This window comes from Zootermopsis nevadensis, unplaced genomic scaffold (genome assembly GCF_977971745.1).
Source record: "Zootermopsis nevadensis isolate Lab colony 2312 unplaced genomic scaffold, Znev_1.0 Znev_ptg000022l, whole genome shotgun sequence".
NCBI lineage: Eukaryota > Metazoa > Arthropoda > Insecta > Blattodea > Termopsidae > Zootermopsis > Zootermopsis nevadensis.
In genome coordinates this window covers 27,990-48,268 of record NW_028259154.1, presented here as the reverse complement: position 1 = coordinate 48,268, position 20,279 = coordinate 27,990, and the positions used below count along the sequence as shown (strand labels likewise).

Sequence of the window (20,279 nt, the reverse complement as noted above, 5' to 3'; positions counted from 1 at the left end):
AAATTGAATTAAATTAATTCTTAACGTTTAATTTAGATAGAAGAAAAATAAAGAAATTTATTTAACTTGTTCACTTTACTATGGTAATCTTTAAGCGTTAAAACATTTCTGGCAAACACTTATTAAAGTTGAAGTAGTACATTATGTTCATGAGATGGGAAGCCATAAATGCAACAGATGATGCTTACATACACATTAACAGATCACTCTTAAAGATATTGTGTGTCTATTAACCGACTAACAAAGTTCTAATTCTTCCTTCTACTGGTGATGGGTTCCTTATGTTGCTTATGCATGGCCGGTGCACTGTAGCAGTAACATTAAGTGATCTGTAAATGTGTTTGTATTGTCATTGCTTCTTGTTTGTGCGAGGAAGCAGACAGGCAACTTATTTAAGAAGATACAAGATGATTTATAGTACAATACAACTGATAAAGATACAGAAGGAAAGATGCAATTAAGTAAAACTGAATTTAGAATTGTAGTATCATACAGTTGATATGTAGTTATGATAAAGTGAGGTCTGATGACAACTCCCTAAAATGCTACATTCTTAGAGGCATAGGTTGGTGTGGCTAGGCTACGTCCACAGCAAGGTACTTTCTCGAGTGTATTGGGTGATTGGGCTATGCTGTGTCTAAAACAGGCTACCACCTGATTGGCATAGGTTGTTTACTTTAGTGTGCGTCCAAAGCGTGAATAGGTTCTTTAGCCGAGGCTGCATCAAGTACGTGGGAGTCGTATGTTGGTCAAGGCTGCATCTGAAGCAGGTTAAGGCTATCGGTAATTTTTGCGAGGCAAGCGAGCTACATCCTAGCGTGTTTAATTTTCTGATAGTTGGCTGCGTTCTAAGCAGGATACAGGCTCAATTGCATAGATTGGTTGGAGTAGGCTACGTCCGTCGCAGGTTACGTGCTCAGTTCCAGATATGTTTGGCCATACTTTTTGACGTGAAAACGTTCGAACATTCGAACTAGAATATAATAGTGACGAAAATTTAGAACTGTGATGTGCGTACCTTCAGAAATTCTTTAAACTTGAACTAGTGAATAATTTGGACAAACCAACCACGCAAGGGAAAACTTGTATAGATTTGACATTTGCAAGAGGTATTCAAATAATTTCAAAGCCATATGTATCCTACTTCTCATACCACTACCCTGTATTCAATAAATGTAAGTTGCAAATGAATTAAACGATTCAAAACAAAAATTTTGTTTAATTTCAATATACACGATTTTTTCTGCAGCGATCTGCTCTGTTATGGGCATAATTTAGTTTGGCTGTGCTCTATGCTCAGGAGGCTTCTTACACATACTTGACAGGTCACCACCATTCACCGACCTCACTACGAACATATGTTGGTTAGGCAAGGCTTTGCTCGAAGCAGAGTTATTTTCCGTAAACCGCGTACGAAACAGATTACTGGGAGATGGCTGCGTCCGAAACGGGATACTACTGCATACGCTTTATTTAGTTGGGCTAGGCTGCGTCCACAGTTGTCTTCATTCGTTCGTCTAATCCGCTTCAGGTTGGTTGGGCTAGGCTGTGTCCGTAACAGCATACGTCCTTAGTAACTTAGGTTTGTTGGGTTTGGTTGCGTCCAAAGCAGGGTACTTTCTCATGTGGATGAGTTGATTTGGCTTGTCTGTGTTCTTAGCTAGCTACCAGTTCAGTGGCATAGATATTGTTTGACTAGGGTGCATCGGGTGCATCTGTAGGTGGCTGTATATTTGTTGTGCTAAATAAAAGCCATATATCCATTTCGTTACTTTTATTTCATTCCCATATCGCAAAGAAAATATTACCCGCAAACGCAGACATATTCGTAATGCTATAAAGCGTTGCACTAGATGGTATACCAAGTTATTATTAAGGGTCCTGAAATCCTTGCTACTATTCTTAAATTTATTTTCAATTTTAGCTTCTCTCAGCAACAATTTCCCACTTTGTGGAAACAAGCAGCTATTGTTCTATTTTTAAAAAAAGAAGACAAAACTGTTTCTGTTATAAACTATAGACCTACTACCATAATTAATAATGTTTCCAAAATATTTGAAATTATTGTACATACCATGTTTCTTATAATTTTAATTCTAAATGAATCCCTTGTCAACATGGTTTTAGTAAATCCAAATCCACCACTTCTAATCTGGTTACGTTTTTGGATTTATTTTCCCCTATAGCTTGTTCCCAGTCTCAAGCTGATGCATTTTATGTTGATTTTATCATTTATTTACTTCCATCATTTTGTTTTCTATATTACTCCATATTTATTAATGTTTTCTTTAAATCATTGCTTTACAGACTAATAATGAACATCAGATGAACCACGCCATATAAAAAACAATACCTTCGTTCTAATATATAAGAGTAATTCTGATAAGAACATCTTCCATAAACTGCATAACATTGTAAAGGATTGTAATTCGAGTTTTAAATTTACCAATCTAATTTATACCTGAAGACGGTTAAATATAACCGAAACATGTCGTAAGAGACGTTCCAATTTCTAAATCGATCATTCGATGCGGAACGAGAAATGATATTTTAAATATTTTATCATCTTATTATAAATTGTGATTTGACATTTATCAGTGTTGTTTCGCATGTCTTACGTTTGCACAAACTTGGTGACTATGAACTGTCTGCTGGTTATATGATTGATTTCTTAGTTACCTAACCAGCAGACATTCGCAAGTACGTTATTCTGGAGTTTTGTCATTTCCTTTTGATTTATTGTCTGGGGGTTTGGTGCCAAGCAAAACAGAAAACTACCGCGCGCCGTCTGACTTTGCCTCAGAACGGGACCTGCTGACTACGACGCACCGCCGGACATTGACTCGGAACTCGACCGACCAAGTAGCATGCACCGCACTCGCGCGCGCACACAGAACCCACGGCAACGTACTTTATGTGATTTCTTATTATATTATGTTTTTACTCTTTTTTGATTCTACCCAAATTTCTTATTCTCTCAAAAATATATATCCATATTTATATACACATGCGTATATATATTCTTAATTTTATTCTTATGTAGTCGGTATCGCCGAGGGACTTGTGCTGTCAGGCAACGCGGAAAGTAGCACGCACCGAAGAAGTTAGCCAGTCAGATATCACGCACCGTGTGACTTTGACTCAGGCAGCCAACTACCGCACACCGCACACAAACGAGACACGGTAAGCTGCTGATGTTTATTTATATTTTAATTTGGAGTTCCCCCCCTTCTCTTATTGATTCATTCTTCGCACTGCGTCGTACATGGACGGTCGAGCTCTGCGGCTATGTCCCACGGTGCGTGGTAGTTAAGACAGTCGAGCAAAATCCGTCATAAATAAATCTGAATCTGCCTTCAATGTGTGGATAATGGCAACCCATATCAACATGAGTACCATCAGACATACATGAATGTACAAAAGAAATGTATTTAATCTCTATCTTATGTGTACATGGGATATACGGATGTCCGCACGTAGGAACGTTGAAACTTCGATATCAGCAGACGTGCGTGATTACACCAAACGCACTGATGGTAATGTTTGGCATGTATTGCCTTACGTCAGTGGTCCCCAACCTTTTTTTGCCCAAGGGCACATTTCAGAGTTTATGAGATCGTGGCGGGCGCCAACCAATTAACAAAGCCAAATTTTCTTTTCTCTGGACAAATAAGATATGGACACCAAATAATACACAAAAATTTTTGAAAATTCTCAAAGGGGTACCCCTTTGAGAAATTTCAATTTTTTCGAAAAATTTCGAAAAATCGAAAAACGTGGCAAATCGTCCAAAAAGCGCACAAAACTAAGAATTTTTGAAAAATTTCAACTTTTAATTTTTTTCCGAATATTCCGAAAATTTTTGGTTTTGTGCGCATTTCAGAAGGTTTGCAGCGTTTTTTGATTTTTCGAAAAATTTGAAAATTTTTCCTTCTAAATTTGACCTGTCCCATCCTTATCAGGACTAGACTCCCAAGTCTTGAGAAGTCACTTGTCCCAAGTCTTGAGAAGTCCTTGTCCCAAGTCTTGAGAAGTTCTTGTCCCAAGTCTTGAGAAGTCACTTGTCCCAAGTCTTGAGAAGTCACTTGTCCCAAGTCTTGAGAAGTTCTTGTCCCAAGTCTTGAGAAGTTCTTGTCCCAAGTCTTGAGAAGTCACTTGTCCCAAGTCTTGAGAAGTTCTTGTCCCAAGTCTTGAGAAGTCACTTGTCCCAAGTCTTGAGAAGTCACTCGTCCCAAGTCTTGAGAAGTTCTTGTCCCAAGTCTTGAGAAGTTCTTGTCCCAAGTCTTGAGAAGTTCTTGTCCCAAGTCTTGAGAAGTTCTTGTCCCAAGTCTTGAGAAGTTCTTGTCCCAAGTCTTGACAAGTCACTCGTCCCAAGTCTTGAGAAGTTATTGTCCCAAGTCTTGTCTGCTTGTTTAGGGCTGTGCCTCACCTGTCTTAGCTGAATTCAAATTTTTTCGAAAATTCTTAGTTTTCTTCGCGTTTCGCGCCATTTGCAGTCGTTTTTAATTTTTTTAAAATTTCGAAAATTTTTGAAAATTCTCAAAGGGGTACCCCTTTGAGAAATTTCAATTTTTTCGAAAAATTTCGAAAAATCGAAAAACGTGGCAAATCGTCCAAAAAGCGCACAAAACTAAGAATTTTTGAAAAATTTCAACTTTTAATTTTTTTCCGAATATTCCGAAAATTTTTGGTTTTGTGCGCATTTCAGAAGGTTTGCAGCGTTTTTTGATTTTTCGAAAAATTTGAAAATTTTTCCTTCTAAATTTGACCTGTCCCATCCTTATCAGGACTAGACTCCCAAGTCTTGAGAAGTCACTTGTCCCAAGTCTTGAGAAGTCCTTGTCCCAAGTCTTGAGAAGTTCTTGTCCCAAGTCTTGAGAAGTCACTTGTCCCAAGTCTTGAGAAGTCACTCGTTCCAAGTTTTGAGAAGTCACTCGTCCCAAGTCTTGAGAAGTTCTTGTCCCAAGTCTTGAGAAGTCACTTGTCCCAAGTCTTGAGAAGTTCTTGTCCCAAGTCTTGAGAAGTCACTTGTCCTAAGTCTTGAGAAGTCACTCGTCCCAAGTCTTGAGAAGTTCTTGTCCCAAGTCTTGAGAAGTTCTTGTCCCAAGTCTTGAGAAGTTCTTGTCCCAAGTCTTGAGAAGTCACTTGTCCTAAGTCTTGACAAGTCCCAAGTCTTGAGAAGTTATTGTCCCAAGTCTTGTCTGCTTGTTTAGGGCTGTGCCTCACCTGTCTTAGCTGAATTCAAATTTTTTCGAAAATTCTTAGTTTTCTTCGCGTTTCGCGCCATTTGCAGTCGTTTTTAATTTTTTTAAAATTTCGAAAATTTTTGAAAATTCTCAAAGGGGTGCCCCTTTGAGAAATTTCAATTTTTTCGAAAAATTTAAAAAAATCGAAAAACGTAGCAAATCGTCCAAAAAGCGCACAAAACTAAGAATTTTTGAAAAATTTCAACTTTTAATTTTTTTCCGAATATTCCGAAAATTTTTGGTTTTGTGCGCATTTCAGAAGGTTTGCAGCGTTTTTTGATTTTTCGAAAAATTTGAAAATTTTTCCTTCTAAATTTGACCTGTCCCATCCTTATCAGGACTAGACTCCCAAGTCTTGAGAAATCACTTTTTCCCAAGTCTTGAGAAGTCCTTGTCCCAAGTCTTGAGAAGTTCTTGTCCCAAGTCTTGAGAAGTTCTTGTCCCAAGTCTTGAGAAGTTCTTGTCCCAAGTCTTGAGAAGTTCTTGTCCCAAGTCTTGAGAAGTTCTTGTCCCAAGTCTTGAGAAGTCACTTGTCCCAAGTCTTGAGAAGTTCTTGTCCCAAGTCTTGAGAAGTCACTTGTCCCAAGTCTTGAGAAGTCACTCGTCCCAAGTCTTGAGAAGTTCTTGTCCCAAGTCTTGAGAAGTTCTTGTCCCAAGTCTTGAGAAGTTCTTGTCCCAAGTCTTGACAAGTCACTCGTCCCAAGTCTTGAGAAGTTATTGTCCCAAGTCTTGTCTGCTTGTTTAGGGCTGTGCCTCACCTGTCTTAGCTGAATTCAAATTTTTTCGAAAATTCTTAGTTTTCTTCGCGTTTCGCGCCATTTGCAGTCGTTTTTAATTTTTTTAAAATTTCGAAAATTTTTGAAAATTCTCAAAGGGGTGCCCCTTTGAGAAATTTCAATTTTTTCGAAAAATTTAAAAAAATCGAAAAACGTAGCAAATCGTCCAAAAAGCGCACAAAACTAAGAATTTTTGAAAAATTTCAACTTTTAATTTTTTTCCGAATATTCCGAAAATTTTTGGTTTTGTGCGCATTTCAGAAGGTTTGCAGCGTTTTTTGATTTTTCGAAAAATTTGAAAATTTTTCCTTCTAAATTTGACCTGTCCCATCCTTATCAGGACTAGACTCCCAAGTCTTGAGAAATCACTTTTTCCCAAGTCTTGAGAAGTCCTTGTCCCAAGTCTTGAGAAGTTCTTGTCCCAAGTCTTGAGAAGTTCTTGTCCCAAGTCTTGAGAAGTTCTTGTCCCAAGTCTTGAGAAGTTCTTGTCCCAAGTCTTGAGAAGTTCTTGTCCCAAGTCTTGAGAAGTCACTTGTCCCAAGTCTTGAGAAGTTCTTGTCCCAAGTCTTGAGAAGTCACTTGTCCCAAGTCTTGAGAAGTCACTCGTCCCAAGTCTTGAGAAGTTCTTGTCCCAAGTCTTGAGAAGTTCTTGTCCCAAGTCTTGAGAAGTTCTTGTCCCAAGTCTTGACAAGTCACTCGTCCCAAGTCTTGAGAAGTTATTGTCCCAAGTCTTGTCTGCTTGTTTAGGGCTGTGCCTCACCTGTCTTAGCTGAATTCAAATTTTTTCGAAAATTCTTAGTTTTCTTCGCGTTTCGCGCCATTTGCAGTCGTTTTTAATTTTTTTAAAATTTCGAAAATTTTTGAAAATTCTCAAAGGGGTACCCCTTTGAGAAATTTCAATTTTTTCGAAAAATTTCGAAAAATCGAAAAACGTGGCAAATCGTCCAAAAAGCGCACAAAACTAAGAATTTTTGAAAAATTTCAACTTTTAATTTTTTTCCGAATATTCCGAAAATTTTTGGTTTTGTGCGCATTTCAGAAGGTTTGCAGCGTTTTTTGATTTTTCGAAAAATTTGAAAATTTTTCCTTCTAAATTTGACCTGTCCCATCCTTATCAGGACTAGACTCCCAAGTCTTGAGAAGTCACTTGTCCCAAGTGTTGAGAAGTCCTTGTCCCAAGTCTTGAGAAGTTCTTGTCCCAAGTTTTGAGAAGTCACTTGTCCCAAGTCTTGAGAAGTCACTTGTCCCAAGTCTTGAGAAGTTCTTGTCCCAAGTCTTGAGAAGTTCTTGTCCCAAGTCTTGAGAAGTCACTTGTCCCAAGTCTTGAGAAGTTCTTGTCCCAAGTCTTGAGAAGTCACTTGTCCCAAGTCTTGAGAAGTCACTCGTCCCAAGTCTTGAGAAGTTCTTGTCCCAAGTCTTGAGAAGTTCTTGTCCCAAGTCTTGAGAAGTTCTTGTCCCAAGTCTTGAGAAGTTCTTGTCCCAAGTCTTGACAAGTCACTCGTCCCAAGTCTTGAGAAGTTATTGTCCCAAGTCTTGTCTGCTTGTTTAGGGCTGTGCCTCACCTGTCTTAGCTGAATTCAAATTTTTTCGAAAATTCTTAGTTTTCTTCGCGTTTCGCGCCATTTGCAGTCGTTTTTAATTTTTTTAAAATTTCGAAAATTTTTGAAAATTCTCAAAGGGGTACCCCTTTGAGAAATTTCAATTTTTTCGAAAAATTTCGAAAAATCGAAAAACGTGGCAAATCGTCCAAAAAGCGCACAAAACTAAGAGTTTTTGAAAAATTTCAACTTTTAATTTTTTTCCGAATATTCCGAAAATTTTTGGTTTTGTGCGCATTTCAGAAGGTTTGCAGCGTTTTTTGATTTTTCGAAAAATTTGAAAATTTTTCCTTCTAAATTTGACCTGTCCCATCCTTATCAGGACTAGACTCCCAAGTCTTGAGAAGTCACTTGTCCCAAGTCTTGAGAAGTCCTTGTCCCAAGTCTTGAGAAGTTCTTGTCCCAAGTCTTGAGAAGTCACTTGTCCCAAGTCTTGAGAAGTCACTCGTTCCAAGTTTTGAGAAGTCACTCGTCCCAAGTCTTGAGAAGTTCTTGTCCCAAGTCTTGAGAAGTCACTTGTCCCAAGTCTTGAGAAGTTCTTGTCCCAAGTCTTGAGAAGTCACTTGTCCTAAGTCTTGAGAAGTCACTCGTCCCAAGTCTTGAGAAGTTCTTGTCCCAAGTCTTGAGAAGTTCTTGTCCCAAGTCTTGAGAAGTTCTTGTCCCAAGTCTTGAGAAGTCACTTGTCCTAAGTCTTGACAAGTCCCAAGTCTTGAGAAGTTATTGTCCCAAGTCTTGTCTGCTTGTTTAGGGCTGTGCCTCACCTGTCTTAGCTGAATTCAAATTTTTTCGAAAATTCTTAGTTTTCTTCGCGTTTCGCGCCATTTGCAGTCGTTTTTAATTTTTTTAAAATTTCGAAAATTTTTGAAAATTCTCAAAGGGGTACCCCTTTGAGAAATTTCAATTTTTTCGAAAAATTTCGAAAAATCGAAAAACGTGGCAAATCGTCCAAAAAGCGCACAAAACTAAGAATTTTTGAAAAATTTCAACTTTCAATTTTTTTCCGAATATTCCGAAAATTTTTGGTTTTGTGCGCATTTCAGAAGGTTTGCAGCGTTTTTTGATTTTTCGAAAAATTTGAAAATTTTTCCTTCTAAATTTGACCTGTCCCATCCTTATCAGGACTAGACTCCCAAGTCTTGAGAAGTCACTTGTCCCAAGTCTTGAGAAGTCCTTGTCCCAAGTCTTGAGAAGTTCTTGTCCCAAGTCTTGAGAAGTCACTTGTCCCAAGTCTTGAGAAGTCACTTGTCCCAAGTCTTGAGAAGTTCTTGTCCCAAGTCTTGAGAAGTTCTTGTCCCAAGTCTTGAGAAGTCACTTGTCCCAAGTCTTGAGAAGTTCTTGTCCCAAGTCTTGAGAAGTCACTTGTCCCAAGTCTTGAGAAGTCACTCGTCCCAAGTCTTGAGAAGTTCTTGTCCCAAGTCTTGAGAAGTTCTTGTCCCAAGTCTTGAGAAGTTCTTGTCCCAAGTATTGAGAAGTGCTTGTCCCAAGTCTTGACAAGTCACTCGTCCCAAGTCTTGAGAAGTTATTGTCCCAAGTCTTGTCTGCTTGTTTAGGGCTGTGCCTCACCTGTCTTAGCTGAATTCAAATTTTTTCGAAAATTCTTAGTTTTCTTCGCGTTTCGCGCCATTTGCAGTCGTTTTTAATTTTTTTAAAATTTCGAAAATTTTTGAAAATTCTCAAAGGGGTACCCCTTTGAGAAATTTCAATTTTTTCGAAAAATTTCGAAAAATCGAAAAACGTGGCAAATCGTCCAAAAAGCGCACAAAACTAAGAATTTTTGAAAAATTTCAACTTTTAATTTTTTTCCGAATATTCCGAAAATTTTTGGTTTTGTGCGCATTTCAGAAGGTTTGCAGCGTTTTTTGATTTTTCGAAAAATTTGAAAATTTTTCCTTCTAAATTTGACCTGTCCCATCCTTATCAGGACTAGACTCCCAAGTCTTGAGAAGTCACTTGTCCCAAGTCTTGAGAAGTCACTCGTCCCAAGTCTTGAGAAGTTCTTGTCCCAAGTCTTGAGAAGTTCTTGTCCCAAGTCTTGAGAAGTTCTTGTCCCAAGTCTTGAGAAGTGCTTGTCCTAAGTCTTGACAAGTCACTCGTCCCAAGTCTTGAGAAGTTATTGTCCCAAGTCTTGTCTGCTTGTTTAGGGCTGTGCCTCACCTGTCTTAGCTGAATTCAATTTTTTTTGAAAATTCTTAGTTTTCTTCGCGTTTCGCGCCATTTGCAGTCGTTTTTAATTTTTTTAAAATTTCGAAAATTTTTGAAAATTCTCAAAGGGGTACCCCTTTGAGAAATTTCAATTTTTTCGAAAAATTTAAAAAAATCGAAAAACGTAGCAAATCGTCCAAAAAGCGCACAAAACTAAGAATTTTTGAAAAATTTCAACTTTTAATTTTTTTCCGAATATTCCGAAAATTTTTGGTTTTGTGCGCATTTCAGAAGGTTTGCAGCGTTTTTTGATTTTTCGAAAAATTTGAAAATTTTTCCTTCTAAATTTGACCTGTCCCATCCTTATCAGGACTAGACTCCCAAGTCTTGAGAAGTCACTTGTCCCAAGTCTTGAGAAGTCCTTGTCCCAAGTCTTGAGAAGTTCTTGTCCCAAGTCTTAAGAAGTCACTTGTCCCAAGTCTTGAGAAGTCACTTGTCCCAAGTCTTGAGAAGTTCTTGTCCCAAGTCTTGAGAAGTTCTTGTCCCAAGTCTTGAGAAGTCACTTGTCCCAAGTCTTGAGAAGTTCTTGTCCCAAGTCTTGAGAAGTCACTTGTCCCAAGTCTTGAGAAGTCACTTGTCCCAAGTCTTGAGAAGTTCTTGTCCCAAGTCTTGAGAAGTTCTTGTCCCAAGTCTTGAGAAGTTCTTGTCCCAAGTATTGAGAAGTGCTTGTCCCAAGTCTTGACAAGTCACTCGTCCCAAGTCTTGAGAAGTTATTGTCCCAAGTCTTGTCTGCTTGTTTAGGGCTGTGACTCACCTGTCTTAGCTGAATTCAAATTTTTTCGAAAATTCTTAGTTTTCTTCGCGTTTCGCGCCATTTGCAGTCGTTTTTAATTTTTTTAAAATTTCGAAAATTTTTGAAAATTCTCAAAGGGGTACCCCTTTGAGAAATTTCAATTTTTTCGAAAAATTTCGAAAAATCGAAAAACGTGGCAAATCGTCCAAAAAGCGCACAAAACTAAGAATTTTTGAAAAATTTCAACTTTTAATTTTTTTCCGAATATTCCGAAAATTTTTGGTTTTGTGCGCATTTCAGAAGGTTTGCAGCGTTTTTTGATTTTTCGAAAAATTTGAAAATTTTTCCTTCTAAATTTGACCTGTCCCATCCTTATCAGGACTAGACTCCCAAGTCTTGAGAAGTCACTTGTCCCAAGTCTTGAGAAGTCCTTGTCCCAAGTCTTGAGAAGTTCTTGTCCCAAGTCTTGAGAAGTCACTTGTCCCAAGTCTTGAGAAGTCACTCGTTCCAAGTTTTGAGAAGTCACTCGTCCCAAGTCTTGAGAAGTTCTTGTCCCAAGTCTTGAGAAGTCACTTGTCCCAAGTCTTGAGAAGTTCTTGTCCCAAGTCTTGAGAAGTCACTTGTCCTAAGTCTTGAGAAGTCACTCGTCCCAAGTCTTGAGAAGTTCTTGTCCCAAGTCTTGAGAAGTTCTTGTCCCAAGTCTTGAGAAGTTCTTGTCCCAAGTCTTGAGAAGTCACTTGTCCTAAGTCTTGACAAGTCCCAAGTCTTGAGAAGTTATTGTCCCAAGTCTTGTCTGCTTGTTTAGGGCTGTGCCTCACCTGTCTTAGCTGAATTCAAATTTTTTCGAAAATTCTTAGTTTTCTTCGCGTTTCGCGCCATTTGCAGTCGTTTTTAATTTTTTTAAAATTTCGAAAATTTTTGAAAATTCTCAAAGGGGTACCCCTTTGAGAAATTTCAATTTTTTCGAAAAATTTCGAAAAATCGAAAAACGTGGCAAATCGTCCAAAAAGCGCACAAAACTAAGAATTTTTGAAAAATTTCAACTTTCAATTTTTTTCCGAATATTCCGAAAATTTTTGGTTTTGTGCGCATTTCAGAAGGTTTGCAGCGTTTTTTGATTTTTCGAAAAATTTGAAAATTTTTCCTTCTAAATTTGACCTGTCCCATCCTTATCAGGACTAGACTCCCAAGTCTTGAGAAGTCACTTGTCCCAAGTCTTGAGAAGTCCTTGTCCCAAGTCTTGAGAAGTTCTTGTCCCAAGTCTTGAGAAGTCACTTGTCCCAAGTCTTGAGAAGTCACTTGTCCCAAGTCTTGAGAAGTTCTTGTCCCAAGTCTTGAGAAGTTCTTGTCCCAAGTCTTGAGAAGTCACTTGTCCCAAGTCTTGAGAAGTTCTTGTCCCAAGTCTTGAGAAGTCACTTGTCCCAAGTCTTGAGAAGTCACTCGTCCCAAGTCTTGAGAAGTTCTTGTCCCAAGTCTTGAGAAGTTCTTGTCCCAAGTCTTGAGAAGTTCTTGTCCCAAGTATTGAGAAGTGCTTGTCCCAAGTCTTGACAAGTCACTCGTCCCAAGTCTTGAGAAGTTATTGTCCCAAGTCTTGTCTGCTTGTTTAGGGCTGTGCCTCACCTGTCTTAGCTGAATTCAAATTTTTTCGAAAATTCTTAGTTTTCTTCGCGTTTCGCGCCATTTGCAGTCGTTTTTAATTTTTTTAAAATTTCGAAAATTTTTGAAAATTCTCAAAGGGGTACCCCTTTGAGAAATTTCAATTTTTTCGAAAAATTTCGAAAAATCGAAAAACGTGGCAAATCGTCCAAAAAGCGCACAAAACTAAGAATTTTTGAAAAATTTCAACTTTTAATTTTTTTCCGAATATTCCGAAAATTTTTGGTTTTGTGCGCATTTCAGAAGGTTTGCAGCGTTTTTTGATTTTTCGAAAAATTTGAAAATTTTTCCTTCTAAATTTGACCTGTCCCATCCTTATCAGGACTAGACTCCCAAGTCTTGAGAAGTCACTTGTCCCAAGTCTTGAGAAGTCACTCGTCCCAAGTCTTGAGAAGTTCTTGTCCCAAGTCTTGAGAAGTTCTTGTCCCAAGTCTTGAGAAGTTCTTGTCCCAAGTCTTGAGAAGTGCTTGTCCTAAGTCTTGACAAGTCACTCGTCCCAAGTCTTGAGAAGTTATTGTCCCAAGTCTTGTCTGCTTGTTTAGGGCTGTGCCTCACCTGTCTTAGCTGAATTCAATTTTTTTTGAAAATTCTTAGTTTTCTTCGCGTTTCGCGCCATTTGCAGTCGTTTTTAATTTTTTTAAAATTTCGAAAATTTTTGAAAATTCTCAAAGGGGTACCCCTTTGAGAAATTTCAATTTTTTCGAAAAATTTAAAAAAATCGAAAAACGTAGCAAATCGTCCAAAAAGCGCACAAAACTAAGAATTTTTGAAAAATTTCAACTTTTAATTTTTTTCCGAATATTCCGAAAATTTTTGGTTTTGTGCGCATTTCAGAAGGTTTGCAGCGTTTTTTGATTTTTCGAAAAATTTGAAAATTTTTCCTTCTAAATTTGACCTGTCCCATCCTTATCAGGACTAGACTCCCAAGTCTTGAGAAGTCACTTGTCCCAAGTCTTGAGAAGTCCTTGTCCCAAGTCTTGAGAAGTTCTTGTCCCAAGTCTTAAGAAGTCACTTGTCCCAAGTCTTGAGAAGTCACTTGTCCCAAGTCTTGAGAAGTTCTTGTCCCAAGTCTTGAGAAGTTCTTGTCCCAAGTCTTGAGAAGTCACTTGTCCCAAGTCTTGAGAAGTTCTTGTCCCAAGTCTTGAGAAGTCACTTGTCCCAAGTCTTGAGAAGTCACTTGTCCCAAGTCTTGAGAAGTTCTTGTCCCAAGTCTTGAGAAGTTCTTGTCCCAAGTCTTGAGAAGTTCTTGTCCCAAGTATTGAGAAGTGCTTGTCCCAAGTCTTGACAAGTCACTCTTCCCAAGTCTTGAGAAGTTATTGTCCCAAGTCTTGTCTGCTTGTTTAGGGCTGTGACTCACCTGTCTTAGCTGAATTCAAATTTTTTCGAAAATTCTTAGTTTTCTTCGCGTTTCGCGCCATTTGCAGTCGTTTTTAATTTTTTTAAAATTTCGAAAATTTTTGAAAATTCTCAAAGGGGTACCCCTTTGAGAAATTTCAATTTTTTCGAAAAATTTCGAAAAATCGAAAAACGTGGCAAATCGTCCAAAAAGCGCACAAAACTAAGAATTTTTGAAAAATTTCAACTTTTAATTTTTTCCCGAATATTCCGAAAATTTTTTGTTTTGTGCGCATTTCAGAAGGTTTGCAGCGTTTTTTGATTTTTCGAAAAATTTGAAAATTTTTCCTTCTAAATTTGACCTGTCCCATCCTTATCAGGACTAGACTCCCAAGTCTTGAGAAGTCACTTGTCCCAAGTCTTGAGAAGTCCTTGTCCCACGTCTTGAGAAGTTCTTGTCCCAAGTCTTGAGAAGTCACTTGTCCCAAGTCTTGAGAAGTCACTCGTTCCAAGTTTTGAGAAGTCACTCGTCCCAAGTCTTGAGAAGTTCTTGTCCCAAGTCTTGAGAAGTTCTTGTCCCAAGTCTTGAGAAGTTCTTGTCCCAAGTCTTGAGAAGTTCTTGTCCCAAGTCTTGAGAAGTCACTTGTCCCAAGTCTTGAGAAGTCACTTGTCCCAAGTCTTGAGAAGTCACTCGTCCCAAGTCTTGAGAAGTTCTTGTCCCAAGTCTTGAGAAGTTCTTGTCCCAAGTCTTGAGAAGTTCTTGTCCCAAGTATTGAGAAGTGCTTGTCCTAAGTCTTGACAAGTCACTCGTCCCAAGTCTTGAGAAGTTATTGTCCCAAGTCTTGTCTGCTTGTTTAGGGCTGTGCCTCACCTGTCTTAGCTGAATTCAATTTTTTTTGAAAATTCTTAGTTTTCTTCGCGTTTCGCGCCATTTGCAGTCGTTTTTAATTTTTTTAAAATTTCGAAAATTTTTGAAAATTCTCAAAGGGGTACCCCTTTGAGAAATTTCAATTTTTTCGAAAAATTTAAAAAAATCGAAAAACGTAGCAAATCGTCCAAAAAGCGCACAAAACTAAGAATTTTTGAAAAATTTCAACTTTTAATTTTTTTCCGAATATTCCGAAAATTTTTGGTTTTGTGCGCATTTCAGAAGGTTTGCAGCGTTTTTTGATTTTTCGAAAAATTTGAAAATTTTTCCTTCTAAATTTGACCTGTCCCATCCTTATCAGGACTAGACTCCCAAGTCTTGAGAAGTCACTTGTCCCAAGTCTTGAGAAGTCCTTGTCCCAAGTCTTGAGAAGTTCTTGTCCCAAGTCTTGAGAAGTCACTTGTCCCAAGTCTTGAGAAGTCACTTGTCCCAAGTCTTGAGAAGTTCTTGTCCCAAGTCTTGAGAAGTTCTTGTCCCAAGTCTTGAGAAGTCACTTGTCCCAAGTCTTGAGAAGTTCTTGTCCCAAGTCTTGAGAAGTCACTTGTCCCAAGTCTTGAGAAGTCACTTGTCCCAAGTCTTGAGAAGTTCTTGTCCCAAGTCTTGAGAAGTTCTTGTCCCAAGTATTGAGAAGTTCTTGTCCCAAGTATTGAGAAGTGCTTGTCCCAAGTCTTGACAAGTCACTCGTCCCAAGTCTTGAGAAGTTATTGTCCCAAGTCTTGTCTGCTTGTTTAGGGCTGTGACTCACCTGTCTTAGCTGAATTCAAATTTTTTCGAAAATTCTTAGTTTTCTTCGCGTTTCGCGCCATTTGCAGTCGTTTTTAATTTTTTTAAAATTTCGAAAATTTTTGAAAATTCTCAAAGGGGTACCCCTTTGAGAAATTTCAATTTTTTCGAAAAATTTCGAAAAATCGAAAAACGTGGCAAATCGTCCAAAAAGCGCACAAAACTAAGAATTTTTGAAAAATTTCAACTTTTAATTTTTTCCCGAATATTCCGAAATTTTTTTGTTTTGTGCGCATTTCAGAAGGTTTGCAGCGTTTTTTGATTTTTCGAAAAATTTGAAAATTTTTCCTTCTAAATTTGACCTGTCCCATCCTTATCAGGACTAGACTCCCAAGTCTTGAGAAGTCACTTGTCCCAAGTCTTGAGAAGTCCTTGTCCCAAGTCTTGAGAAGTTCTTGTCCCAAGTCTTGAGAAGTCACTTGTCCCAAGTCTTGAGAAGTCACTCGTTCCAAGTTTTGAGAAGTCACTCGTCCCAAGTCTTGAGAAGTTCTTGTCCCAAGTCTTGAGAAGTTCTTGTCCCAAGTCTTGAGAAGTTCTTGTCCCAAGTCTTGAGAAGTTCTTGTCCCAAGTCTTGAGAAGTGCTTGTCCTAAGTCTTGACAAGTCACTCGTCCCAAGTCTTGAGAAGTTATTGTCCCAAGTCTTGTCTGCTTGTTTAGGGCTGTGCCTCACCTGTCTTAGCTGAATTCAAATTTTTTTGAAAATTCTTAGTTTTCTTCGCGTTTCGCGCCATTTGCAGTCGTTTTTAATTTTTTTAAAATTTCGAAAAATTTTGAAAATTCTCAAAGGGGTACCCCTTTGAGAAATTTCAATTTTTTCGAAAAATTTAAAAAAATCGAAAAACGTAGCAAATCGTCCAAAAAGCGCACAAAACTAAGAATTTTTGAAAAATTTCAACTTTTAATTTTTTTCCGAATATTCCGAAAATTTTTGGTTTTGTGCGCATTTCAGAAGGTTTGCAGCGTTTTTTGATTTTTCGAAAAATTTGAAAATTTTTCCTTCTAAATTTGACCTGTCCCATCCTTATCAGGACTAGACTCCCAAGTCTTGAGAAATCACTTTTTCCCAAGTCTTGAGAAGTCCTTGTCCCAAGTCTTGAGAAGTTCTTGTCCCAAGTCTTGAGAAGTCACTTGTCCCAAGTCTTGAGAAGTCACTTGTCCCAAGTCTTGAGAAGTTCTTGTCCCAAGTCTTGAGAAGTTCTTGTCCCAAGTCTTGAGAAGTCACTTGTCCCAAGTCTTGAGAAGTTCTTGTCCCAAGTCTTGAGAAGTCACTTGTCCCAAGTCTTGAGAAGTCACTTGTCCCAAGTCTTGAGAAGTCACTCGTTCCAAGTTTTGAGAAGTCACTCGTCCCAAGTCTTGAGAAGTTCTTGTCCCAAGTCTTGAGAAGTCACTTGTCCCAAGTCTTGAGAAGTTCTTGTCCCAAGTCTTGAGAAGTCACTTGTCCTAAGTCTTGAGAAGTCACTCGTCCCAAGTCTTGAGAAGTTCTTGTCCCAAGTCTTGAGAAGTTCTTGTCCCAAGTCTTGAGAAGTTCTTGTCCCAAGTCTTGAGAAGTCACTTGTCCTAAGTCTTGACAAGTCCCAAGTCTTGAGAAGTTATTGTCCCAAGTCTTGTCTGCTTGTTTAGGGCTGTGCCTCACCTGTCTTAGCTGAATTCAAATTTTTTCGAAAATTCTTAGTTTTCTTCGCGTTTCGCGCCATTTGCAGTCGTTTTTAATTTTTTTAAAATTTCGAAAATTTTTGAAAATTCTCAAAGGGGTACCCCTTTGAGAAATTTCAATTTTTTCGAAAAATTTCGAAAAAACGAAAAACGTGGCAAATCGTCCAAAAAGCGCACAAAACTAAGAATTTTTGAAAAATTTCAACTTTCAATTTTTTTCCGAATATTCCGAAAATTTTTGGTTTTGTGCGCATTTCAGAAGGTTTGCAGCGTTTTTTGATTTTTCGAAAAATTTGAAAATTTTTCCTTCTAAATTTGACCTGTCCCATCCTTATCAGGACTAGACTCCCAAGTCTTGAGAAGTCACTTGTCCCAAGTCTTGAGAAGTCCTTGTCCCAAGTCTTGAGAAGTTCTTGTCCCAAGTCTTGAGAAGTCACTTGTCCCAAGTCTTGAGAAGTCACTTGTCCCAAGTCTTGAGAAGTTCTTGTCCCAAGTCTTGAGAAGTTCTTGTCCCAAGTCTTGAGAAGTCACTTGTCCCAAGTCTTGAGAAGTTCTTGTCCCAAGTCTTGAGAAGTCACTTGTCCCAAGTCTTGAGAAGTCACTCGTCCCAAGTCTTGAGAAGTTCTTGTCCCAAGTCTTGAGAAGTTCTTGTCCCAAGTCTTGAGAAGTTCTTGTCCCAAGTATTGAGAAGTGCTTGTCCCAAGTCTTGACAAGTCACTCGTCCCAAGTCTTGAGAAGTTATTGTCCCAAGTCTTGTCTGCTTGTTTAGGGCTGTGCCTCACCTGTCTTAGCTGAATTCAAATTTTTTCGAAAATTCTTAGTTTTCTTCGCGTTTCGCGCCATTTGCAGTCGTTTTTAATTTTTTTAAAATTTCGAAAATTTTTGAAAATTCTCAAAGGGGTACCCCTTTGAGAAATTTCAATTTTTTCGAAAAATTTCGAAAAATCGAAAAACGTGGCAAATCGTCCAAAAAGCGCACAAAACTAAGAATTTTTGAAAAATTTCAACTTTTAATTTTTTTCCGAATATTCCGAAAATTTTTGGTTTTGTGCGCATTTCAGAAGGTTTGCAGCGTTTTTTGATTTTTCGAAAAATTTGAAAATTTTTCCTTCTAAATTTGACCTGTCCCATCCTTATCAGGACTAGACTCCCAAGTCTTGAGAAGTCACTTGTCCCAAGTCTTGAGAAGTCACTCGTCCCAAGTCTTGAGAAGTTCTTGTCCCAAGTCTTGAGAAGTTCTTGTCCCAAGTCTTGAGAAGTTCTTGTCCCAAGTCTTGAGAAGTGCTTGTCCTAAGTCTTGACAAGTCACTCGTCCCAAGTCTTGAGAAGTTATTGTCCCAAGTCTTGTCTGCTTGTTTAGGGCTGTGCCTCACCTGTCTTAGCTGAATTCAATTTTTTTTGAAAATTCTTAGTTTTCTTCGCGTTTCGCGCCATTTGCAGTCGTTTTTAATTTTTTTAAAATTTCGAAAATTTTTGAAAATTCTCAAAGGGGTACCCCTTTGAGAAATTTCAATTTTTTCGAAAAATTTAAAAAAATCGAAAAACGTAGCAAATCGTCCAAAAAGCGCACAAAACTAAGAATTTTTGAAAAATTTCAACTTTTAATTTTTTTCCGAATATTCCGAAAATTTTTGGTTTTGTGCGCATTTCAGAAGGTTTGCAGCGTTTTTTGATTTTTCGAAAAATTTGAAAATTTTTCCTTCTAAATTTGACCTGTCCCATCCTTATCAGGACTAGACTCCCAAGTCTTGAGAAGTCACTTGTCCCAAGTCTTGAGAAGTCCTTGTCCCAAGTCTTGAGAAGTTCTTGTCCCAAGTCTTGAGAAGTCACTTGTCCCAAGTCTTGAGAAGTCACTTGTCCCAAGTCTTGAGAAGTTCTTGTCCCAAGTCTTGAGAAGTTCTTGTCCCAAGTCTTGAGAAGTCACTTGTCCGAAGTCTTGAGAAGTTCTTGTCCCAAGTCTTGAGAAGTCACTTGTCCCAAGTCTTGAGAAGTCACTTGTCCCAAGTCTTGAGAAGTTCTTGTCCCAAGTCTTGAGAAGTTCTTGTCCCAAGTATTGAGAAGTTCTTGTCCCAAGTATTGAGAAGTGCTTGTCCCAAGTCTTGACAAGTCACTCGTCCCAAGTCTTGAGAAGTTATTGTCCCAAGTCTTGTCTGCTTGTTTAGGGCTGTGACTCACCTGTCTTAGCTGAATTCAAATTTTTTCGAAAATTCTTAGTTTTCTTCGCGTTTCGCGCCATTTGCAGTCGTTTTTAATTTTTTTAAAATTTCGAAAATTTTTGAAAATTCTCAAAGGGGTACCCCTTTGAGAAATTTCAATTTTTTCGAAAAATTTCGAAAAATCGAAAAACGTGGCAAATCGTCCAAAAAGCGCACAAAACTAAGAATTTTTGAAAAATTTCAACTTTTAATTTTTTCCCGAATATTCCGAAAATTTTTTGTTTTGTGCGCATTTCAGAAGGTTTGCAGCGTTTTTTGATTTTTCGAAAAATTTGAAAATTTTTCCTTCTAAATTTGACCTGTCCCATCCTTATCAGGACTAGACTCCCAAGTCTTGAGAAGTCACTTGTCCCAAGTCTTGAGAAGTCCTTGTCCCAAGTCTTGAGAAGTTCTTGTCCCAAGTCTTGAGAAGTCACTTGTCCCAAGTCTTGAGAAGTCACTCGTTCCAAGTTTTGAGAAGTCACTCGTCCCAAGTCTTGAGAAGTTCTTGTCCCAAGTCTTGAGAAGTTCTTGTCCCAAGTCTTGAGAAGTTCTTGTCCCAAGTCTTGAGAAGTTCTTGTCCCAAGTCTTGAGAAGTGCTTGTCCTAAGTCTTGACAAGTCACTCGTCCCAAGTCTTGAGAAGTTATTGTCCCAAGTCTTGTCTGCTTGTTTAGGGCTGTGCCTCACCTGTCTTAGCTGAATTCAAATTTTTTTTAAAATTCTTAGTTTTCTTCGCGTTTCGCGCCATTTGCAGTCGTTTTTAATTTTTTTAAAATTTCGAAAAATTTTGAAAATTCTCAAAGGGGTACCCCTTTGAGAAATTTCAATTTTTTCGAAAAATTTAAAAAAATCGAAAAACGTAGCAAATCGTCCAAAAAGCGCACAAAACTAAGAATTTTTGAAAAATTTCAACTTTTAATTTTTTTCCGAATATTCCGAAAATTTTTGGTTTTGTGCGCATTTCAGAAGGTTTGCAGCGTTTTTTGATTTTTCGAAAAATTTGAAAATTTTTCCTTCTAAATTTGACCTGTCCCATCCTTATCAGGACTAGACTCCCAAGTCTTGAGAAATCACTTTTTCCCAAGTCTTGAGAAGTCCTTGTCCCAAGTCTTGAGAAGTTCTTGTCCCAAGTCTTGAGAAGTCACTTGTCCCAAGTCTTGAGAAGTCACTTGT

The 20,279-nt window shown here is 38.1% G+C and overlaps 1 pseudogene across 1 annotated transcript in view; it reads left to right on the top strand.

Moving 5' to 3' along the window:
- LOC147872923 (peroxisomal multifunctional enzyme type 2-like) overlaps positions 1-3,360 on the top strand; it is a 29,131-nt pseudogene extending 25,771 nt beyond the window's left edge. The window contains exon 26 of the transcript XR_015536591.1: positions 3,044-3,360. The product of XR_015536591.1 is annotated as a peroxisomal multifunctional enzyme type 2-like (transcript). The remainder of the gene's footprint in view (positions 1-3,043) is intronic.
- The last annotated feature ends 16,919 nt before the right edge of the window (positions 3,361-20,279 follow it).